Source organism: Peromyscus eremicus, unplaced genomic scaffold (genome assembly GCF_949786415.1).
Source record: "Peromyscus eremicus unplaced genomic scaffold, PerEre_H2_v1 PerEre#2#unplaced_3645, whole genome shotgun sequence".
Classification (NCBI taxonomy): Eukaryota; Metazoa; Chordata; class Mammalia; order Rodentia; family Cricetidae; genus Peromyscus; species Peromyscus eremicus.
In genome coordinates this window covers 19,261-30,203 of record NW_026737878.1, presented here as the reverse complement: position 1 = coordinate 30,203, position 10,943 = coordinate 19,261, and the positions used below count along the sequence as shown (strand labels likewise).

Here is a 10,943-nt window from a genome sequence, read left to right as displayed (position 1 = left end):
ATATAAGTTAATAAACGGGGCCTAATTAGCATACGGCAGCCGCCTAGACACGCTCTGATCTGCATACGTCAGTCCTAATTTGCATAAACAGAGGCAAATCAGGCCCAATTAGCATATTTCTCGATTAACGAGCCTAGACGGGGCCTCATTAGCATAAATCAGGCCTCGTTTGCATACAGTAAAGGAAGTCCAGGCCTCATTTGCATGCATTGAAGGAAATAGAAGTTAATCAGGTCCAATTAGCATATTTCTCAATTAACAAGCCTAGATGGGGCCTGATTAGCATAAACCAGCCTCATTAGCATACAAGAAAGGAAACGAGCCTTGAAGGAGACTAATTAGCATAAATCAGGCCTCGTTTGCATACATTAAAGGATGTAGAGGTAAATCACGTCCAATTAGCATATTTCTCAATTAATGAGCCTAGGTGGGGACTAATTAGCATAAACCAGGCCCCGTTTGCCTGCACTGAAGGAAAGCCAGGCCTCATTTGCATACATTAAAACGAGGGGGCCGAAATCAGAGCTCATTAGCATGCGTGAGGACCCGTGCCAATCCATGAGGGCAGATTAGCATACGTGTCAGGACCAATTAGCATATTTCTGAACAGCACAGCCAGAGACTCGGCCTAATTTGCATAAACTAGGCGGGCGGCCGTCGGAGCTCATTAGCATGCATGCGCGCGAGATTAGCATAAATCGGCCTCATTAGCATACATGAAAACAAACAGAGGTAAAACCAGGTCCAATTAGCAAATTCCCTTAATGGGCGGGCGTAGACCAGGCCTCATTAGCATAAATCATCAGGCCTCATTAGCATACGGCGGAGGAAGCAGCGTGCCGATTTGCATACGTCAGGGCCAATTAGCATAGGTGGAAACAAATGCAAATGACCCGGGTCGGATTAGCATAATTCGGGATCCACGAGCCGAGACCCGGCCTCATTTGCATACATTAGCATACGTGTTCCTCCTTCGGACACGAGAGCCAATTAGCATATTCGTTAACGAACGCGCGTGAGGCCCCGTTTGTTAAGTTCTATGCTAATGGGACCCAACGCTTGTGTGTTTCGTGTATGCTAATTAGCTTTTTTATTTTAACATATGCAAATGAACCCAGGTCCCGGCTCATTAAGTCAGGAATATGCACGAAGAGATGCAAATGAATCGGTCCCAATTAGCATAATTCTCAATAAAACGAGTCTAGATTGGCCTCGTTAGCATAAAGCGCGTCTCATTAGCATAAACGAAAACAGATGCAAATGAACCCATTAGCATATTCCTCAGCCAAAGAGCCTTGGACCCGGCCTCATTAGCATACATGAAAGGAAATGCAAATGAGTCATGCCTAATCAGCATACAGCGGAGCATTCCAGCAGGGACGCGTCCTAATTATCATAAGCCAGGCCTCATTAGCATACGTGAACGGAAATAGAAACAAATCAGGTCCAATTAGCATATTTCTCAATAAACGAGCCCGGATGGGGCCTGATTAGCATAAACGGGATCCAATTAGCATTGGGGGGGCCTAATTACCATAAACCGGGCCTCATTAGCATGCGTGGAAACAAACACATTAGCATACGTGAGGAGATGCAAATGAACCGAGACCCAATTAGCATAATTCTCAATAAAGGAGCCTAGATGGGGGTAATTAGCATAAACCGGGCCTCATTAGCATACATGAAAGAAATGCAAATGAATCAAGACCCAATTAGCATAATTCTCAATAAAGGAGACTAGGCCCGGCCTCATTAGCATAAACCAGGCCTCATTAGCATACATGAAAGAAATGCAAATGAATCAGACCCAATTAGCATAATTCTCAATAAAGGAGACTAGGCCCGGCCTCATTAGCATAAACCAGGCCTCATTAGCATACATGAAAGGAAATGCAAATGAATCGGACCCAATTAGCATATTTCTCAATAAAGGGCCCTGGGCCCGGCCTCATTAGCATAACCCGGGCCTCATCAGCATAGGCCGAGCTTCCTCATTTGCATACAGGGCGGAAGTGACGTCACAGGGACATCAGGCCTCATTTGCATGCGGCCGCCCTCATTAGCATAGACCCCTCCCCCCCGGGGTGTCAGTCCCGCCTCCTGACCTCCCGCGGGCCTGGAGTCCGGCTTCTGGGGGTCGCGGGGTCGCGGCGGCGGCGGCGGCCGGGGCGGGGGCGGCTGGGGGTCTGCGGGGGGAGGGGAGGGGGGAGGACTGAGTCCCAGCACCCATAGCCCACGTCACCAAGCCCCAGTATCCGTGCAGGGGACTGAGTCCCAGCACCCGTACGAATCCCAAACCCCATTGTGCAGGCAGAGGACTGAGTCCCAGCACCCGCCCACCAGTATCCATGCAGAGGACTGAGTCCCAGCACCCACACACCTGACAGAACCCCATAGCCATGCAGAGGACTGAGTCCCAGCACCCACACAAACCCCAAACCCCACTATGCATGCACAGGACTGAGTCCCAGCACCCGCCCACCTGACAGAAGCCTGGTACCCATGCAAAGTACTGAGTACCAGCACCCGCCCACCATTATCCATGCAGAGGACTGAGTCCCAGCACCCGCCCACCATTATCCATGCAGAGGACTGAGTACCAGCACCCGCCCACCATTATCCATGCAGAGGACTGAGTCCCAGCACCCGCCCACCACTATGCATACAAAGGACTAAGTCCCAGCACCCGCCCACCACTATGCATGCAGAGGACTGAGTCCCAGCACCCACCCCCATCACCAAGCCCCACTATGCATGCAGAGGACCGAGTCCCAGCACCCCGGGCGGCCCCGCCCCCCCCACCAGGCTCACCGTGTCCATCCAGGGCGTCGCTCAGGTCCAGGTCGTCCCCGGCCCCGCCTCCTGCGGACGGACACGGGGGCGGGGCAGGAAGTGGGTGGGCGGGGCCGGAAGTGGGCGTTGGAGTCGGGGACAGGAAGTGGGGGAGTCGGGGACGGGAAGTGGGGGAGTCGGGGACGGGAAGTGGGGGAGTCGGGGACGGGAAGTGGGGGAGTCGGGGACGGGAAGTGGGGGAGTCGGGGACGGGAAGTGGGGGAGTCGGGGACGGGAAGTGGGGGAGTCGGGACGGGAAGTGGGGGAGTCGGGGACGGGAAGTGGGGGAGTCGGGGACGGGAAGTGGGGGACACAGGGACAGGAAGTGGGGGACACAGGGACAGGGACGGGAAGTGGGGGAGTCGGGGACGGGAAGTGGGGAGTCGGGGACGGGAAGTGGGGGAGTCGGGGACGGGAAGTGGGGGAGTCGGGGACGGGAAGTGGGGGAGTCGGGGACGGGAAGTGGGGGAGTCGGGGACGGGAAGTGGGGAGTCGGGGACGGGAAGTGGGGGAGTCGGGGACGGGAAGTGGGGGAGTCGGGGACGGGAAGTGGGGGAGTCGGGGACGGGAAGTGGGGGAGTCGGGGACGGGAAGTGGGGGAGTCGGGGACGGGAAGTGGGGGAGTCGGGGACGGGAAGTGTCGGAGTCGGGACGGGAAGTGGGGGAGTCGGGGACGGGAAGTGGGGGAGTCGGGGACGGGAAGCGGGGGAGTCGGGGACGGGAAGTGGGGGAGTCGGGGACGGGAAGTGTCGGAGTCGGGACGGGAAGTGGGGGAGTCGGGGACGGGAAGTGGGGGAGTCGGGGACGGGAAGTGGGGGAGTCGGGGACGGGAAGTGGGGGAGTCGGGGACGGGAAGTGGGGGAGTCGGGACGGGAAGTGGGGGACACAGGGACAGGGACGGGAAGTGGGGGAGTCGGGGACGGGAAGTGGGGGAGTCGGGGACGGGAAGTGGGGGAGTCGGGGACGGGAAGTGGGGGAGTCGGGGACGGGAAGTGGGGGAGTCGGGGACGGGAAGTGGGGGAGTCGGGGACGGGAAGTGGGAGAGTCGGGGACAGGAAGTGGGGGAGTCGGGACAGGAAGTGGGGGAGTCGGGGACGGGAAGTGGGGGAGTCGGGGACGGGAAGTGGGGGGGTCGGGGACGGGAAGTGGGGGACACAGGGACAGGAAGTGGGGGGGTCGGGCTATTGCTGGTCTGGGGACAGGAAGTGGGGATTTAGAGAAAGGAAGTGGAAATTCAAGGACAGGAAATGGAAATTTGGAGACAGGAAGTGGAAGGGACAGGAAGTGGAAATTGTTCAGGGACAGGAAATGGAATTTTGGAGACAGGAAGCAGAAGCTCAGGAACAGGAAGCGGAAGTTCAGGGACAGGAAGTGGAAGCTCAGGGACAGGAAGTGGAAGTTTAAGGACAGGAAGCGGAAGTTCAGGGACAGGAAGCGGAAGTTCAGGGACAGGAAGCGGAAGTTCAGGGACAGGAAGCGGAAGTTTAAGGACAGGAAGTGGAAGTTTAAGGACAGGAAGCGGAAGTTCAGGGACAGGAAGCGGAAGTTCAGGGACAGGAAGTGGAAGTTCAGAGACAGGAAGTGTAAGGAGTCGGGCTATGGCCGGTCTGGGGACAGGAAATGGGAGTTCAGGGACAGGAAGTGGGGATTTAGGGACAGGAAATGGAAATTCAAGGACAGGAAATGGAAATTCAAAGACAGGAAGCGGAAGTTTAAGGACAGGAAGCGGAAGCTCAGGGACAGGAAGTGTGGGGAGTCGGGCTATGGCCGGTCCCCGCTGCCTCGGTTTCCCCCCGGCGCCCCCCGGACGCCCCGCCCCCGACTCACCCGCGGGCTTCCTGGTTGGAACCGGCTTCTTGGGGTCTGAGGGGGAAAGAAATTAAAAATTTTGATTTCTCGTCGCGGTTGGTTTTTCTTCCTTGAAAATTTAAATTTTTAAATTTTTTTTGCGGGGTGGGGAGGAATTTAATTGGTAAATTTTTAATTTTCTGGAAAATTTGGTTTTTTTATTTTTGAATTTTTTCGAAAATTAAAATTTGTTTCTCCAGAAATTTTTAGCTTTTGATTTTTTTTTTTTAACTTTTCCAGGAAATTTTAAGGTTTTTTTTTTCGGTTTCCCTGAAAAATTTTAGTTTCTTGGTTTTTTGTTTTTCTGGGAAATCCACTTTTAGATCCTTGATTTTCCCGGAAAATTTAATTTTATTTATTTTAATAAATTATTTTAATAAATTAAATTATTTTTTCCTCTGGAAAATTTAGCTTCTGGTTTTATAAACTTTTCCCAGAAAATTTAGTTTCCGAATTTCCAAAGATTCTCTCGGCTAAAAAATTTGAATTTCCGACGCCGGCTTTTCACAATCGATTCCCGTCCCGACGTCCGCCGACCGCCGCCGCTGTGTGTTTCCAAGACGGAAACTGTTTTTTTTTTAAATACCGAAGTCGAGAACAAAACGCGAAAAATTAAAAAAAAAATTCTGATCGTGAAAAAAACAAAAATTGAAATTTAACAAAAAAAAAAAATTTTTTTGAATTTCTGAAAAAAAATAAAATTTAATCCAGATTTGAAAGGGAAAGGTCCCCGCGTCGGGAGGCGTCCCGGGTCCCTCCGTCCTGTCCCCCCGTCCGTCCGTCCGTCCGTCCTGCCACCCCCCCCACCTTCGAGCGCGTCCGAGAGATCGAAATCTGAAACGAGAAAACGAAAAAAAAAAAATCAGAAAAAAAAAATTTAATTTCTGAATTTTGGAAGGACTGAGTCCCCAGCACCCACGGGAGGGGAGGACCGAGTCCCCAGCACCCACGGGAGGGGAGGAGGACCGAGTCCCCAGCACCCACGGGAGGGGAGGACCGAGTCCCCAGCACCCACGGGAGGGGAGGAGGACCGAGTCCCCAGCACCCACGGGAGGGGAGGACCGAGTCCCCGGCACCCACGGGAGGGGAGGACCGAGTCCCCGGCACCCACGGGAGGGGAGGACCGAGTCCCCAGCACCCACGGGAGGGAAGGACCGAGTCACCAGCACCCACGGGAGGGGAGGACCGAGTCCCCAGCACCCACAAGAGAAACAGAGAAAACGCGGCTGGGATGGTTTCTCCTGCTCATTTGCATAAACGACGCCCCTCATTTGCATGGACCACGCGACGGTCGGGTCCTCATTTGCGCAGACTGCACCCCCTAATTATCATAAACCACGCCCCTCATTTGCATAGACCACGCCCCCGTCCTCCATAAAGACAGATGGGTCCTCATTTGCACAGACCGCGCCCCTAATTATCATAAGCCACGCCCTCATTCGAGTAGAAGTCGCCCCGGCCTACATAAAGACTGCTGGGCCCTCATTTGCATGGGCCACGCCCCTCATTTGCGTAGAGCACGCCCCTGATCCATAACGACAGCCTGGCTCTCATTTGCATAGGCCACGCCCCTAAATATCATAGGCCACGCCCCTCATTTGCGTTGAACGCGCCCCCATCCTCCATAAAGACTGTTGGACCCTCATTTGCATAGCCCGCGCCCCTACTTTTCAAAAGCCACGCCTCTCATTCGTGTAGAACGCGTCCCCGTCCTCCATAAAGACTGTTGGGCCTCATTTGCATAGGCCACGCCCCTAATTATCATAAGCCACGCCCCTAATTCGAGTAGAAGTCGCCCCGTCCTCCATAAAGACTGTTGTGTCCTCATTTGCATAAGCCAAGCCCCTTCATTCGCGTAGAATACGCCCCTGACCCGTAAAGACAGCTTGGCTCTCATTTGCATAGGCCACACCCCTCATTTGCGTAGGATGCGCCCATCTTCCATAATAGCTGTTGGGTCCTCATTTGCATAGGCTGCGCCCCTCATTAGCATAAGCCACGCCCCTCATTTGCGTGGAATACGCCCCCGTCCTCCATAAAGACTGTTGGGTCACATTTGCATAGGCCGCGCCCCTCATTATCATAAGCCACGCCCCCATTAGCATAGAAGGAGACCCGTCTTCCATAAAAAGACTGTTGGGTCCTCATTTGCATAGGCCACGCCCTTCATTTGCGTAGAAGACGCCCCTGACCCATAAAGACAGTCTGGCTCTCATTTGCATAGACCACGACCCCTCATTTGCGTAGAACACGCCCCTGACCCATAAAGACATTTTGGCTCTCATTTGTATAGACCACGCCCCCAAATAGCATAAGCCACGCCCCTCATTCGAGTAGAAGTCGCCCGTCCTCCATTAAAGACTGTTGGGTCCTCATTTGCATAGGCCCCGCCCCTCATTTTGCATGGCCCACGCCCTCAAACCTCCAGAAAAAACAGTTGGGTCTCCTTTGCATGCGCCACGCCCCCTAATTAGCATAACTCCGCCTCCATTTGCATAACCGCCCCATAAAGACGCTTGGAGCCTCGTCAGCGTGTGCCACGCCCCTAACTAGCATAACTCCACCCCCATTTGCATGACCGCCCCATAAAGACGCTTGGAGCCTCGTCAGCGTGCGCCACGCCCCCTAATTAGCATAAGGATCGTCCTCGACGCAGGCCACGCCCCCTCCCGCACGGACCACGCCCCCGCCCTCCACGGAGACCCTCGTGAATATTCAATGAGGGGCGTGGCCTCACTGGCGTGGGGCTGGGGTGTGGGCGGCACGCCAGGCAGCAGTTGTTAGAAGCTCGGGGCTCAGTCCTGGTGCTTGGTGCTCGGTTCTGGGTGCTGGGTGCTCAGTCCTGGTGCTCGGTGCTCGGTTCTGGGTGCTGGGTGCTCAGTCCTGGTGCTGAGGCTCAGTCCCGGGTGCTGGGGGCTCAGTCCTGGGTGCTCAGGGCTCAGTCCCGGGTGCTGGGGGCTCAGGCCCTGGTTCTCAGTACTTGGTGCTCAGTCCTGGGTGCTCAGTGCTCAGTACTGGTGCTTGATGCTTAGTCTTGGTGCTGGGGTCTCAGTTCTGGTGCTGGGTGCTCAGTCCTGGTGCTGGGTGCTCAGTCCCAAGTGCTTGGTGCTCAGTTCCCCGTGCTCTGTGCTCAGTCCTGGTTCTCAGTACTTAGTGCTCAGTCCTGGTTCTCAGTACTTGGTGCTCAGTCCTGGGTGCTGGGAACTCAATCAGAGTGCTTGGTGCTCAGTCAGGGTGATTGGTACTTAGGCCCAAGTGCTTGGTGCTCAGTTCCCCATGCTCTGTGCTCAGTCCTGGTTCTCAGTACTTAGTGCTCAGTCCTGGTGCTCAGTCCTGGTGCTCAGTCCTGGTACTTGATGCTCAGTCCCCAGTGCTTAGTGCTCGCTCAGTCAGGGTGATTGGTGCTTAGGCAGGGTGCTAGGTGCTCAGTTCCCCGTGCTCCGTGCTCATGCGTGGTGCTCAGTGCTGAGTGCTCAGTGCTCAGTCAGGGTGCTTGGGGCTCAGTCGCGGGTGCTGGGTGCTCGGTCCCAGGTGCTCTCAGTGACCGCCTCGCAGAACCCAGGTAAAGGACTGAGCGGCAGCACCCACAGAGCAGACTGAGTCCCAGCACCCCACCCAGCACCCGGCGGCGCTGAGTCACCCCAGGGTGAGTCACCGTTGGGGGGAGGGGTCCATGCGCACGGGACGCTGGGTGCTGGGGGCTCAGTCCCAAGTGCTGGGGGCTCAGGCCTGGGTGCTGGGTGCTCGGTGCTCCCTCCCCGGTGCTCGGTGCTTGTGCTGAGGGTGCTGGGTGCTCCGTGTGGGTGCTGGGTGCTCAGTTCCACCTGCTGGGAGCTCAGGCCAGGCACTGCGTGCTCAGTCCCGGGTGCTGGGTGCTGGGTGCTTAGTCCACACGCTGCCGTCCCAGTCGCAGGTGCTCAGTGCTCGGGCCGGACACTCGGTGCTGAGACCCGGGTGCTTGGTGCTCAGTCCCAGGTACTCGGTGCTCAGTCCTGGGTTGGGCCCCGCCCCCCGCGCCCCCAGGCCCCGCCCCGGCCCCCCAGGCCCCACCCCCGCCGCCGCGATCACATAAACAAGGGCGAGGACGTGATGGACGGGACGTTAGGGCGCCGGGGGCGTGGCCACGGCCCTCCAGGCCCCGCCCACGGCGTCACTCACCCCCCCAGGCCCCGCCCCGCGCCCCAGGCCCCGCCCCGCGCCCCCAGGCCCCGCCCCCGCCATCACATAAACAAGGGCGAGGACGTGATGGACAGGACGTTAGGGCGCCGGGGGCGTGGCCACGGCTCTCCAGGCCCCGCCCACGGCGTCACTCACCCCCAGGCCCCGCCCCGCGCCCCCAGGCTCCGCCCCGCGCCCCCAGGCCCCGCCCCCGCCCCCGCGATCACATAAACAAGGGCGAGGACGTGATGGACGGGACGTTAGGGCGCGGGGGGCGTGGCCACGGCTCTCCAGGCCCCGCCCACGGCGTCACTCACCCCCCCAGGCCCCGCCCCCGCCGCCGCGATCACATAAACAAGGGCGAGGACGTGATGGACGGGACGGTAGGGCGCCGGGGGCGTGGCCACGCCCCTCCAGGCCCCGCCCACGGAGTCACTCACCGCCCCAGGCCCCGCCCCGCGCCCCAGGCCCCGCCCACATTGCTTTTATCACATAAACAAGGGCGAGGACGTGATTGACTGGACGTTAGGGCGCCGGGGGCGTGGCTACGGCCCTCCAGGCCCCGCCCCCGGCGTCACTCACCCCCCAGGCCCCGCCCCGCGCCCCCAGGCCCCGCCCCCGCCGCTTTTATTACATAAACAAGGGTGAGGACGTGATCGACAGGACGTTAGGGGGCTCGGGGGCGTGGCCAAGGCCCTCCAGGCCCCGCCCACGGCGTCACTCACCCCCCCAGGCCCCGCCCCGCGCCCCCAGGCCCCGCCCCCGCGCCCCCAGGCCCCGCCCCCGCCGCCGCGATCACATAAACAAGGGCGAGGACGTGATGGAAGGGACGTTAGGGCGCCGGGGGCGTGGCTACGGCCCTCCAGGCCCCGCCCCCGGCGTCACTCACCCCCCCAGGCCCCGCCCCGCGCCCCCAGGCCCCGCCCCCGCCGCTTTTATTACATAAACAAGGGCGAGGACGTGATCGACAGGACGTTAGGGGGCTCGGGGGCGTGGCCAAGGCCCTCCAGGCCCCGCCCACGGCGTCACTCACCCCCCAGGCCCCGCCCCCGCCCCGTGATCACATAAACAAGGGCGAGGACGTGATGGACAGGACGTTAGGGCGCCGGGGGCGTGGCTACGGCCCTCCAGGCCCCGCCCACGGCGTCACTCACCCCCCAGGCCCCGCCCCCGCCCCGTGATCACATAAACAAGGGCGAGGACGTGATGGACAGGACGTTAGGGCGCCGGGGGCGTGGCCACGCCGCTCCAGGCCCCGCCCATCGCCCCAGGCCCCGCCCCCCAGCCCGATCGGGGAATTCCCCCTCCACAAATTAAAAAAAAAAAAAAAAAATCACGGCCGGGAAACCGGAAACGGCGCGACTTCCGGCCCGCGGGGCGGGGTTGGGAGGACGTTAGGGGACCCGGCCGGCGCCGCGGCCGGGGATTGACCGGGAACGAGGGGCACAGCGGCTCCCGGCATGCACCGCGGCGGCGTTTTCCCCCCCCTCCCCGCGCGCGCGAACTCCTACACTGCCCGCCGCGGCCCCACGGACCCCGCCCAACCCCGAAAACCACAGCGTGCGCGCGCGTGCCAGGCCCGCGGGGCCTGCCGGGAGCTCCCGGGGGTCCCCCCGTGACCCCCGTGACCCCCGTGACCCCCCCGTGACCCCCCCACGTGACCCCCGCTCACCCTGGCCCCGGGCGAAGGCGCCGAGCAGCGCGAGCGTGAGCAGCAGCAGCATCGCGGCGGCGGCCATGGCGGTGATGGACGGGCGGGGCCGGGGCGGGGCCGGGGCGGGGCCAGGGGCGGGGCCTGCGGAGGGACACGCCCCACTGCGGGAAAGAGCGGAGGGAGAAGCGGGCGCGGTGGCCTCATTTGCATAGACCACGCCCCTCTGTGGAATGGCGGGCGGTCTGAGGCGATGGCGGGCGTCATTTGCATAATCCACGCCCCTCGTCGCATTCGCCGTTTGTTTGAGGCGATGGCCTCATTTGCATAGACCACGCCCCTCGATGGAATGGCGGGCGGCTGAGGCGATGGCTTGGGTGATTTGCATAGGCCACGCCCCTGGAAGGAATGGCCAGCGGTTTAAGGCTATGGCGGGCGTCATTTGCATAATCCA

General features: G+C 59.4%; 1 long non-coding RNA gene across 1 annotated transcript; it reads right to left on the bottom strand.

Annotated features, from left to right (window-relative positions):
- Positions 1 to 4,655: 4,655 nt before the first annotated feature.
- LOC131902189 (uncharacterized) lies at positions 4,656 to 10,603 on the bottom strand. Its single transcript, XR_009377030.1, has 3 exons — positions 10,511 to 10,603; positions 5,488 to 5,514; positions 4,656 to 4,695 (listed from the first exon to the last, which is right to left on the bottom strand). It is a non-coding gene; the product is annotated as an uncharacterized LOC131902189 (long non-coding RNA).
- Positions 10,604 to 10,943: the final 340 nt, after the last annotated feature.